This window comes from Mixophyes fleayi, chromosome 1, assembly GCF_038048845.1.
Source record: "Mixophyes fleayi isolate aMixFle1 chromosome 1, aMixFle1.hap1, whole genome shotgun sequence".
Taxonomy (NCBI): domain Eukaryota; kingdom Metazoa; phylum Chordata; class Amphibia; order Anura; family Limnodynastidae; genus Mixophyes; species Mixophyes fleayi.
The window spans coordinates 229,286,220-229,299,435 of NC_134402.1; the positions used below are offsets into that span (position 1 = coordinate 229,286,220).

Here is a 13,216-nt window from a genome sequence, read left to right on the forward strand (position 1 = left end):
GCCTTCAAACCAAATACTGAAACATCCGTTACCTACATGTATGTTTCAGGAGATCCGATTTCGTTCAATATCCAGTACAAAAAACCCCTGTCTCTGTAGACACCCGGTCTCCGCGGGATAAATTGTATGCAATGACCACGATCCTTTGAACGGTAACGTGCAGTGCTCTCGAATAGTTTCAATTTGCAAAGACCAGATACTCTCCACCCCACTTATTACCCCTCATTCTGTTCCACGGAGTAAGGAGGCGGGATTCGAACATAGAATAACTTTATTCCAATCGATTCTAATGACAGCTGTACGCTGCAGTAATAAAAAGTCCAATACAAAAGACAATAACAATTTGCAGTATGTTATAACACCTCTACGCATTTCGTTCTGTTTAAGAACTTTTTCAAGAGTAATGTTATCAGAGAGGTCTGAAGAAGGGCTACATGAGACGATACGGATAAACCACATAGACTTTTAAACCACATAGATGTCAACTTACATATTTTGTCCATCATTTTACTTGTATTTATAGCCCCTTGATGCAAAACAACCACTACGCAATACTTCACAAAGAAGCCTGCAGAGAAAACACTGTTTCTGCCCCTTGCAAAATGGAAATGTTTGGTTGAGGTAAGCCATGTAATCAAGATTGTGCTCATTTTGATTTATATTAGAAAGGTGGCTGATGAGAGGGGAAATCTTCTTATGTGGTCTGCTAGTCATAATAAGTGCTAGTGCTTCATGAATATTTGGTCATTAAGTGCTTTGCATTGGTCCCTTGTACTTCCACACCTGCCCAACACCAGGTCTATACTGGAGTTCATTTTTTGAGGTTCAAATATTGCAAATATGTCTTAGAAGCAAGCCCAGCATTGTGAAACCTTGCTCAAGCCACTTCCCTTTTGACTTGCAGGAATTGAAATGGTTGCACAACTTACAAAGGAGGTGGGGAAAGTTTACATCAATTAGAAATAGGTTTCGTAAAGCAATCTTTGTGTGTGTTACTATATATATATATATATATATATATATATATATATATATATATATATATATATATATATACACACACACATACACAGTCCAGATGCTGGTGCACTCTTTAAGAACCTTGCATTGTGTATTGTACTTTTAGTTACAGCAGTGTAGCACCTTTAAAATATTTGGAAATTAATATGCGAGGACTGTCTGTGGAAATAGTCTTGACATTGCAGATGCAACAAAAAGATGTAAAATTGCTCTGGACAATACAAATATGATATGACTGGCAAAAGAAAATGTATAGCAATAATGTCTTTTCAGATTATAGCAACATATTGTGCAGAGATATGTTAAGAACCTTGCACCAGGCTAAAAGTTGTGCTCTGCAATTTAATACTCATTTCACCTCCCATCAGTCCCTCCTACTCGCACACTCCTCCTATGTTCTCAAGACGACTGTTTCATTTTTCCAATGTAGGAATCTCAGACTTGAACCTGCACAAGGTAAGTGTCCTTTGCTTCTCATTCTGAAATCTGGGGCAACAGTTCCGTGTAGCTGTAAAGTGGAAAGGTAGCAAAGCCATTCATAATGGTCAGAAAAACTAATGATCGAGAAATTAAGGCAATAGCTGAAAAGATTGCACAGGATGGAGACAGCAAAAAGGGAAATTAGAATTAAGAGAGGATATGAAAAAAAAATAATATACATTTTATTGAGTAAAAATGGAGCCACAGGTAGGAAAGAGGAATTGAGAAAGAAAACCTATAAAGCAGTATAGAGAAGTGTGGTAAAGAGAGTTGGACATTGGCCAGGGTAGTGGTCTGACGTGACAGTAAAAGGCTAGGGACTGTAGTCAGGCGTAGGTGCAAGAGGCAAAGTATGCCAAACAAATGACAATGAGCGATTAAAACATAATAAATGAGTATTAACTGAGATTGTTTTATAGTTTAATTAGCTCTGATAAGAGAACGAAGACAGTTATAGTAAAATAAAACACCCAGAAGGGTATCGGATGCGTGACGACTTCAATGCAATATACAAGGGAGTGGTCGGGTCACTGCTTCGGAAACTATTGATGGCCGTCGCGGTATTAGTAGATAGCAGTGAGTGGGGCTTGGATACTAAGTTACCTAGTAAGTGCAAAGTACTCCTGAGAGCCGACTGGGAAGGACATTAGTGTCGGGACTGGGACAGGCAGCAAGTGGTACACACATGTAAGTACATGCAATACAAACATTAGCAAGGACTTACCAAATGTTACTGGGGGATCTCGCATGGTAAATGATTTAATCCAAATATAGTACCTACTGCACTCCAAATAATGGTCACCCAATAACAGATTGTGCCATGCGCCTAGCTACAAGTATGCTACATACTTTTATTTCTGCTGGTTTAGCCGCGAACCGGCGTTATTGGCTGTTCCTAGTCATTAGTGTTAGTAATACCAGGGGCAGCATGTAGCAGACACTCCCTGTACTCGGGGCAGACCATTAAATAGTGTGAAAGGAAATGGTAAGATCATTTAGTAGATACAGTCTCTAAATAGAGACTTTCCACGCCTAAATGTCATCTTCCTCTCTGATTAAGTGCTGTGCTCATTGCCGGCTTCCTTCTCATAGGTAGTTAGCGGATACTGCTGCGAGTGTTGCCAATATTACAATTTTACTGTTCCGCTAAGCTGTTATATCAAAACCTCGTCACGTTTTCTGGCAATATGGCGACAGGAACTCTTTTGTAATCAGGAAAGAAGTAGTTCTACATTTTCACAAAATTGCACATTGTCAAGTATTGAAGTATGCTAGTAACAGATGCTTAAGGTTTCTGCCTTGCCTTACTTTTTTCCTTCAATACCGTAATCCGGGTCTCTGCTCAGATTGCTGACTGCACAAGGCTATATTTATGTCAAAGTCATCACTATCCTTAAGCAGTAAGTAAATTGCAATTACAGCATTAATCATTTTTTTAAAGTAGATCAAACAAATACCGTATATTTGCTATGGCTGCCTGCTTCCATTTAGTACAAGCCGAGATTCCATCTGGGTGATAGATGACTTTTATCACTGCCCTTTCTAAATAAAAAAACAAACAATTATTTAGCTGATGTTTAATGCTTGTTTTATATTGTTTAATTATTCCCAGCTTAATACTGGAATAGAGTCAGTGCTAGGTTTAGGCGCAAACACATATCCCTGGAGGGAATTGTTCAGGTTGATGTTCATGAATTAGAATTCACAAAAACACACAATGCAGATGTACAGAGAAGTGTGTAGTAAAGGCCCCTATTTATTACCCACCGCAAAATATGAAAGATAGTTTTCAATTCTTATTGCATAGATGAGGATTGAACGATCTTCCATATTTATTAAAAAAAAATCCACAGGAACAGCAGTTCTGAAAACCTGCTGTTCCTGTTAGGTACAAAACTTACCTTTCCTACTCCACTTCGGAAGATTGCGATCCACGGTGTCCTCTTCTCACTCCAGTGCGCGTGCGCATGCGCTGACTGATAAGCTTAGGCATGCGCACAAACATCCCTGCACCGTACAGTTAAAGAGAGCTGTGATCCCTCCACACATGCACTGTGAAGCTGCGCTCTTCAGAGCAGAGCGGAATAGAACTGAAAACTATCAAATACAGTAATGTTGGCGTACATTGCCGTGACCAAGGGGGCATTTTCTACACTTATTACATTGCTTTACAGAGCACTCTCCATACACATGTATGGGAATTGCGCTGCATTTCGAAGCAAAGCTGCAGATATCGACGATATTTGCTGCAAAGCACTATTCATAAATTTACATGATACTTTTATTGGTGTCCATTGTGAATTTACAGCATTCATAAATAGAGAGTTGAACATCAGCCAGGCTAGTAGTCTGACATTACACAGACAGTACAAGGCGAGGGACTGTAGCCAGAGGTTGGTGAAAGAAGCAAAGTATGCCAAACAAAAGAGAAAAGGTTTGAAAGTTTTTATTAGTTCTGATAAGATAATGGAGTGAGAGAACACACAGAAGTGTTTTGGATCTGTGCCGACTTATGTAATACACAAGGGAGCAGGTTGTGCAGAGAGAACTATGGCGAGATGACCCACAAGATAGAACTAAATAGCAGTGAGTGAAGCTTGAATACTAAGGGGCACATTCATCAAAACTCGCAAAATAGGAAAAATAGTTTTCAATCCTTATCGCATTGATAAGGATTGAACTATTTCTCATATTTATTAAAAAAAGCAACACAGGAACAGCAGTTCCGAAAAACTGCTGTTCCTGTGAAGTGGAAAACATACTTACCACTGCGGTTTCGTTCCCGAAGCAGTATGCGGGCCTCTTCTTACTCCAGTGCGCATGCGCCGAGTGAAACCCTCGGCATGCGCACAGACATCTCTGCTCTCGCTCTACAACTATAGTTGCAGAGAGCGAGCGGTGAGTGACAGGGAGGGATCATGTGATCCCTTCACACATGCACTGTCCAGCTCTGCTCTTTGGAGCAGAGCTGACAGCACTGAAACTTTTCATTAATGATATTGTACGCCAGCTTCAGCTGACGTACATTAACATGTTTGAAAAGTTAATTACATTTATTGTTAAATAGCGTTACTGAGCACTCCCCATACATTGTTAGGAAACCTTTGATAAATAGGAACCTAAGGGTCCTATTTATGAAGCCCTAAACCATGCGGAAACTGCTTTTTCCACATGGCTTAGGAATTTTTAAGTAAAACTTTAATTTAAGAAAAGCCTAACGCAGGAGATTTTCGGAACTTGTTCGCAATAGCTAACGTCATCTGAAGATGGCATTTTTGTCATTGAATGCTGGAGAACATTGCAGTAGCGGATCTTCGGATCTATCACCGCAGGTTATCTGCTCTCTCCCGTTGCTGCCCTTTGCTCTATCGCAAAAAGTCTCTGCGCATGCGTGACCTTAGGTGACATGAACTCACTTGCAACCATGAAAAAAAATAGTTCTGCATTTTCACGAAATTGTGAATGGTCAAAGTTTGAAGTAAACTAGAAGCAGACGCTGTAGCAGAAACTTAGGGCTAACTTTACTAAGCTGCGGTTTTGAAAAAATGGGGATGTTGCCTATAGCAACCAATCAGATTCTAGCTTTCTTTTATTTAGTACCTTCTACAAAATGACAGCTAGAATCTGATTGGTTGCTATAGGCAACATCCCCACTTTTTCAAACCCGCAGCTTAGTAAATCTAGCCCTTACTGTGTCTGCTTTGTATTACTTTTCCTTAAATACTGCAATCCCGGTCTCTGCTCAGATTGCTGACTGCATGTTTCTATATTTCTTTGAACGTCATCACTGTCCTTAATCAGTAAGAAAATTCACCTTACAGTATCATTGTATCCTGGATGGGAAGTTTTACAGTTTGGGCCTGAGTAATTAAGGAGAACAAAGCATTAAAAAGGAGTAGCTTTGCACCTGGACAAAACCATATTGCATTGGAGGGGGGGGGGGGGGGGTAAATTTAAAATGGGACAGATTTATAGTTGGGATAGGGCATGTCCTAGATCAACCAAAAACTTCAGTGGTTTTACCACATTGTTTAAATTATACCAACAAGGCAAATACCATAAAATTGCCATGACTGCTTCCAGTTTGTAAAAGCTGAGATTCTATCTAGGTGATATTTGTCTGGCTTTTAACTGAGCACTGCCTTTTTAAGTAAAAAAAACGAAACAATTAATTAGCGGATGTTAAACGCTTTTTATATTGGTTATTTAATTGTTCAAAGCTTAATACAGGAAGAGAGTCAGTTCTAAGTTCGGGAACAAACAAGTTGATGCTCATGAATTAAAATTCACAAAAACACACCCAATGTAGATGCTAACATATTTAATTTAGAAGTTGAGTACACAGTTTTGGGAGACGATAGACCACACCTGGCCAACTTGTTGCTGTCAAGATGTTGTGAAACTAAAAGTTCCAGCATGCTTTGCTAGCTGTCTACTGGCAAAGCATGCTGGGGCTTGTAGCTTTACAGTACCTGTAGAGCCAGGCCTTCAATAGAGGATTTTATCCATCTAAACATTTGACGAGGGATTGATTTCATATCACTTGGGTCTATGCCTCTCCCACTAATTTACTAGTCACATCAGTTTTGGACAGGACATTTTTTAGACAGGGCAGAAAATTGAGACATTATCTCCTCCTTGGATACTCCCGCATCAGTGGATTTTTCTCATCCCTTCAATCTTTCCCGATGAATGTGAAAAATAAGTTTGACAAATACATTGTGCAAGGAAAGAGTCTTCTGCCACCACTAAACACATTCTACTGTGCCTAATGCTAAATCAGGCCCTGCATTTGACACAAAGAGGCACAATTTCTAATGAACAAAGACATTGGTTATAATTGTACAAAAAAATGCAGTCCCACAAAGGTAAAGGACCCTTTAGAGATATGATGAAGTAGTCAGATGCCATGTCTGTCTAGTTGTTCTCTGTAATGTGTCTTTGTTAACACAGTTTCCAATTTCCTGGCCTTGAAATATTATAAATTATTTTCCTATAACTGATATTTTTCCAAACTTTATCATTTTAGCACAAAAGTATTTGAGAAGTCAAGGGGATGGCAAAATTTTAGGGGTTAACAGTTGTCAAAGTAGTCTAGAATTAATGACTAAACATACGCTATGTTATCTTATTCGCAAATAAAGATGGTGTGGACAGGGCTACTGGTAATATCATAAATTTGCAAACTGTCTTTTCTTTTGTAACATTAAACACCTCTAGTACCCCCGTGCAGGCTTGATCTGAACATTCTACCTTTGTTGTACTCATCTCGGACCAGAGTGTGTTGGTCAAGTTAAATAGTGACCTATAGAATTCTTCATCTTTACCAAGGAATCGGGTTTGGGTGACTTGTTTCTGCATTACCTGTGCTATTTCCTGCATATTGCACACTGTCCAGTCAAACATTTTAGTAATGTTTCTGTCCAATTTAAACTGGGCAATTTGTGACTGGTTAAAATCTGAATTAATTCATCATCAACATTTATTTATATAGCGCCAGCAAATTCCGTAGTGCTTTACAATTGGTAACAAACATTAATAAGACAATACTGGGTAATACATACAGACAGAGAGGTAAGAGAACCCTGCTCGAAAGCTTACAATCTATAGGACAATGGAAGTTAGAAACACAAGGGATTCTTGAGTTATTCCTAAATGGATGGGTGTATAAAGATCAGCCTGCATATATATATTCTGGTTTCTCGATGGTCACTGTCAATCTCTTGTTGCAGACTCTGCAGTTTTTTGGTTTGAATGCTGACCATTTTTTATAATGTTCACTGTTTGTCCCAGGCATTAAATTTGTAGAAGTTTCAGTGATCATTACTGGTTCAGGAAGCACATTATTTTTCCTGCAGGAACAACAATCAAGTGTCAGTAATTTCTTAATCAAAAATATAACAAGTTTCACTACTGTATATACAATCAACAGAATTGCCAAACCCTTTTCTACTAATGCCAATATTCCCAATATCCAAAATGAATCATTACTGACAACTTTGCCAATGAGGTTATGCATCTTCATAAAGGCATTTTCAGAGTTTACTCTCCTATGAGTGAAAATTGTTGAGCACTCTTTCCCTTTATGTTTCTCAAAGTGGCATAGAAAATGTGTCACTTATCTGTCTTTCACACTGGGTTAGGAAGGCCTTGATCCCTACTTCAGTCACAACTATTCTGGAAAGACATATCCATATCATAAGACAGTACATTTATATTTGGACAAGACTCCCTTGATTTGAAGACTTTGCAGTGTGATGCGTGAATTCAGGTGTCTTTTTCCTGTACTTTCACTGCCATGGGAGTCGTCAACAGGACTTGATAAGGACCTTTGTTTTTGGGTTCAAGACTTCTCCTGGCACGCTTTCTCATGACCACCCAGTCCCCAGGTTGCAGTCTGTCGGTACCTGTATCAAAATTAGGGTCTGAAATGGAAGAGAACACTTGACCATATACTTCAGTTAGTTGTTTCTGTAATAAGGCAACATAGTTCAACAAATCACCATGTACATGCCGTAGTTGCTATGGAAAATAACAGCCAGTTCTGTGTGCTGTGCCAAACAGAATCTCATATGGTCTTAAACCTGTGTCTTTCCTAGGAGTGTTTCTTACTGAGTGCAGGGCCATAAGTAAACATGAGATCCATGGCAGGTCTGTTTCAACCATTATTTTCTGCATTTGCTCTTCTGCATGCTCACGTGTCTACCCACCCAGCAACTGAAAAGGTCCACACACACATTTTCATACCCTGACCATTTGGGAAGCTGAATAAAATGTATCTGAATCCTTTGAAAAGGATACAGTCTGAGGTGTGATTTTCTGTGGAGTTGGGACAGACTTACCCAGTTTGTTTTGTGCACAGATTAGGCAACCAGCCACTAAAGCCTGTGCTGCTTGAGCAAATCCTGGTGCTATCCAGTATTTATTTGTTAGTGCTACCATAGCATCCTTCCCCAGGTACACTTTCCCATGTACTATATTGGCCATAATCGGGTAAAGTGCTTTTGACAGACATAATTGCTGATCTTTACACCATTCTTTTTGCACTTCTAGTGCACCTAGTCTAACCCAAGCTCTTTTCTTATTCTTTGTTGCTTGCTTTTGCATAGCTTGGAGTATGGTTCGGTCAAACTTGGGGTCTGGGGCTACCATGTAGGCAACTTTCCCTTCTGGGATTGGCGTTACAGCAGCTTGGTCTACCAGTCTGTTTCCCCTCGGGCGATGTTTCCTTGGTATGTGCTTTCACCTTAATTAACAGTTTGGCAGGCATCTAAAAGGCAGTAAACAATTCTCTTACATGGTTTGCATGTTTTAAGGGTCTGCCCGATGATCCCATAAAGTTTCTGTTTTTCCATATTGGGCCATAGTCATAAGCTATACCATAGGCATAGCGTGAGTCTGTGTAAATGTTGACTTTTTGTCCTTCAGTGTATGTACAGGCCAACATCAGTACTTTTAACTCAGCTTCCTGTGCTGATATGGGATGGGAGTGATTGCTGAATCAATATGTGTGTCTGTGTAGTAACAGCATAACCTGTATACGGTGTGCCTTTTATGTAGTAGCGTGAGCCATCTACATATAGATCTATGTCAGCATCAGGGAGTGGTGTATCATGTATGTTTGTTAGGCCCAAAGCTTCTAATTGCATGAGTTCAATACAATAATCATCAGAAAAAAGGGTTTTTATATTTCTAAAGTTTCTTCTTCAGATGCTTCACTCAAGTCCTCATATCCCCTGTCTGATGATTCATCTACTTTGTGACTCAACTTACTCCCCTCTTTTGAATCATCAATGGGGAGCAGGGTTGCTGGATTGAGGACTGTGCATCTGGTAATTGTTACGTGTGAGGCGCTAAGCAAGGCTACCTCATATTTAGTTAGTCTCGCTGCAGACAAATGTTTTGTCCTTGCTTGATTGAGAATTTCTGTGACTGCATGTGGAACTTGAATAACAAGTGCATGGTCCAATACCATATCTGCTACCTTTTCTTTCAGTATTGATGCTGCTGCTTCTGCTTTTATACATGATGGAGAGCCTATTATAACTGGATCGAGTTGTGCCGAATAATAGGCCAGTGGCCTTTGTTTTGTTCCATGTCCAGGACCCCTAGAGCATCTCCTGACTGCTCATGGCAGAATAATGTGAAAGGCTTGTCTTAATCTGGCAAAGCCAGTGCTGGCGCTGAAGTTACTTCAGCTTAAAATTGGTTAAACATTTGGTTCTGCTCAGATGACAGTGTAACTGACTTGCTATCATCTAGAAGTGCTAATGCAGGAGCACGGATAATAGCTCATTAAGTCTTCTGTCTTTTTTATTTATGTACAAACAAACATTCTCATCAATGCATTACCATACCCACGATACAAAGAAGTATTTACAGTACATGACGTTTACAGTAAAGTAAATAAGGGCAGTAAATGTGTTTACAACACTGATTGACTCAAAACTATTGTGAGGATAAAAATAAAACCCTTTTGTTATCTACCATAATTTGACATTACATTGCATTACTTTCTTTCAAACTATCTAGTATAAAATTTAGTTAAACCTCAAAAACAAACCAAAACATCATTTTTTTTAATATTCAACTATGTTAGTCCATTTCTCCTTTTCCTTTCAAAAACATACCTTCTGACCTTTTGCGACTTACAGAAAAACAACCTAGTTCATGCATTTGCTATGCCAAAAGCCCATAAAGTCTAATATCTCTTTCCAAAACATCATAATCATTACTCAGCAGAGTCTACGTCATTTAAATACTTCATTAGTTTCTACTTATGTTTGTTGTGGCTGTGGACCAAGATATATTGCAAACTTTCAATTTGGATTACCTAAAGGGTCTTTCTCTGTAGCTGGAGACCTTCTGTGAAGAAAAAAACTTTTGCATAGTGATTAACATTTATTCATTAGAGATTACAGTAACTGTCATTAATTCACATATCCCAATCAGTGTGTGTTGAATGTAACATGCTTGTCAATATCAGGAAACCAGTGAATATTTTTGTTCAGCGGACAGCTGCTAATAAAACACTTGTTTATGTGATTCTCTGTGTAGCTTAACTGTGACGCTATGTGTTCCATGCCATGAAAATATGATTTCCTCAAAGGGACAGTCCCTAATCTCACAAACAGGGAATGTAAAAGTGACGTGATTTGGGCGAGTGTTCACAACCACTCCTTTCTCATCATCACCTAGCACAGCCCCCTTGAATGACTCTAATGTGTTTTCCGGGTTTACAAACATTCAATGAGCCAGTTCTCAAAAGGTTTCAGGCATTCAGCCATTTTGAAAGCAACACTTCTCTCATAAATCAGAGTACTCTCGATAGACACCTCGCATTGTGTCTGCAAATCACTCAGCATTTTTCCAACAGAATCTCCCATCACCATATATTCACACATATTTTCAGATGCTGTGATTTCCGTGTTGAAAGTTTAAATATATTCACTTAAACAAGTCTCGCTCACAGACGGCAGTTTAGCTCGTAACATTTCTTTATGGGCATAACAAACCATCACACACATCAAAACCACTTGTAATATCTGCATGTAAAAGCTCACTCCCACAATTCTCAACTTCATTAATGAAAAAGCTATTTTTCTCAAATTCACAGATAAAATTATTTTTGTTCAACTACAGAAACAGTTCGTTGGACCCCAGCCAGCTGGAGGTCAGTGTTTTCTTCTGACACTATCTGTGCATTATTTACAGTTTTGTCCGTCCACTGAATCGTGCACTCACGGACCAAATATTTTAAAACTTGTTTTGCATCTCTTCAAAAGCTTACAATTGAGCAATGCAGGCATTACATTTACAAATATACAACTTTTCAACCTTGAAACATGTAGCTTTTAAACCAGTCAAGACAGACAAACACTGATCTACCTCACACGCAGTAAGACGGACACAGGACTCACATACATGAAGAAAAATGAACTGATATCTTCCAGCCTACCGCTGGAACTGCAAGTCCCAGCACTAAACTAAATACAAGTCCGCTTCAATATATTATTACCACTCACCCCTCCGGACATATTTTAGTTACTCTTGAATTATTGAATGTCACAAATCCGTTGGATATTTAGTGGATCCCTTGTATCTGCCAAATGATAGAGCTCATTCAGGGGCGCGGAGTCTAACGGGTAGGTGGTGTTCGCCAGTGACCCCCGCAAGAGGGTATGGATTTCGCTGCTCCTATCCCGCAGGTCGCGTTTCCCTGAATGAGTGTTAGCAGAATAACAGGTGGAACTTGATACAGTGGAGCGGTGACGACAAGTCAGAGAAGTAATGAAGATAGTGGCGAGTGAGCCAGTGCCATAGGAATGCAGGGTAATGGTAGAGTAGCAAGGGAGTAGCAAATCTGTAAGTGGTAACTTGAAGCAACAGCAGGAGAGTCACTGATCCAGTGGTAGTTCGAATGGAAGCAATAGCTGAATATAATTCGCTGAGACGTCGATGGCCACTCAGGCCAACTGCAGATGAATTACTGGTACAGCAGCAGTTCAAATAAAAACAGTAGTGCAGTAGAACTTAGCTGGTCCGTAGATGGTAAATCAGAGCAGCAGCAGGTGAGTTACTGGTACAGCGGCAGTTCTAATAGAAGCTGTAGTGGAGTAGAACTTAGCCAGTCCCAGTGGCGGATCCAGGGGGGGGGGGGGGGCGATCGGGGCAATCGCCCTCCCTAGCAGGGACTTGTTGCTGACGGCTGCACAGTATGTGCAGGTCCGTTCGGCAGTGAATGGGTGCTGCCCGGCTGCTCTGATTGTGTTTTAAACACAATCAGAGCAGCCGGGCAGCACACTGTCACTGCCGAGCGGACCTGCACATAGTGTGCAGCCGCCGGCAGCCTTAGATGTCAGAAAGGGGGCGTGGCCTAAATCGCCCCCCTTAAATCGCCCGGGGTATAGCAATTTTCTAGATCCGCCCCTGGCTGGTCCGTAGGTGGTCACTCAGAGCACGCTGGTGAATACAGGTGCAGCAAGCAGTTCTATTAGAGGCAGCAGCAGAGAAGAACTCAGCTGATCAGAGGAAGTTCGTACAGAGCAACAGCAGGTGAGTCAGACCGATGGAAGCCAGATCCTTACTGAGAGTGAGTAACTCGAATAACAGGCATCGGACAGAAGGAAATGGGAGGTTTAAATAGTGCTCCAAAATGCTAGGATCAATGGGAACAGGTTGGAGGTCATAAGAGAGGGTAGTTGGTTGCACATGCGCAGAACAAGAGACTAGATTGGGGATGTTGATTCGAGAGTGAAGGCAGGACACCCTGATCACCGCTTATAGGAGGAAGGTAACAACGTCTGTACCCGTCCGCGGGGCCAGCGTGTGACATTGAAGCATACTCAAAGAACCTTTTTATCAATGTTTTACATACATTGTCAGAAAACAAAAACAGAATCCTTCTTCAAAATTTCTTTCACACTGTACGGATAGGGGGAGAGCGAAAGGGGAGCTGCTCACAGCCCCCTTCTTATCTCAACACACTGAAATCTTTTACACAGAATAAGGGGGGGGGGCACATTTCTCTCTTTCAGCTGCACAGTATCAAACATACATTTATAGTACACAGCCTACTTGATTCAGTATATTATTCAGCTTCTCACGCATTTAACATATCCACGTATTGACCTGATCTTCCTAGCCAAGCCTTTTTATCCATTTTTTATTATTCAAATAAAACCAAGACCATTTCTTCAAGTCTAATGTTCCTTCT

At 40.3% G+C, this 13,216-nt stretch overlaps 1 protein-coding gene across 3 annotated transcripts in view; it reads left to right on the forward strand.

The window, feature by feature from the left end:
* The first annotated feature begins 1,311 nt into the window (after nt 1-1,311).
* The window catches only part of B3GNT3 (UDP-GlcNAc:betaGal beta-1,3-N-acetylglucosaminyltransferase 3), a 41,432-nt gene continuing 29,527 nt past the window's right edge, over nt 1,312-13,216 (forward strand). The window contains exon 1 of one of the 3 annotated variants that reach the window (XM_075190729.1): nt 1,312-1,476. The gene's annotated coding sequence lies outside the window, so the exon portion shown is untranslated. Of the gene's footprint in view, nt 1,477-2,027; nt 2,188-13,216 lie in introns of those variants that run through there. The other 2 variants (XM_075190720.1, XM_075190738.1) reach the window with 2 other exon arrangements.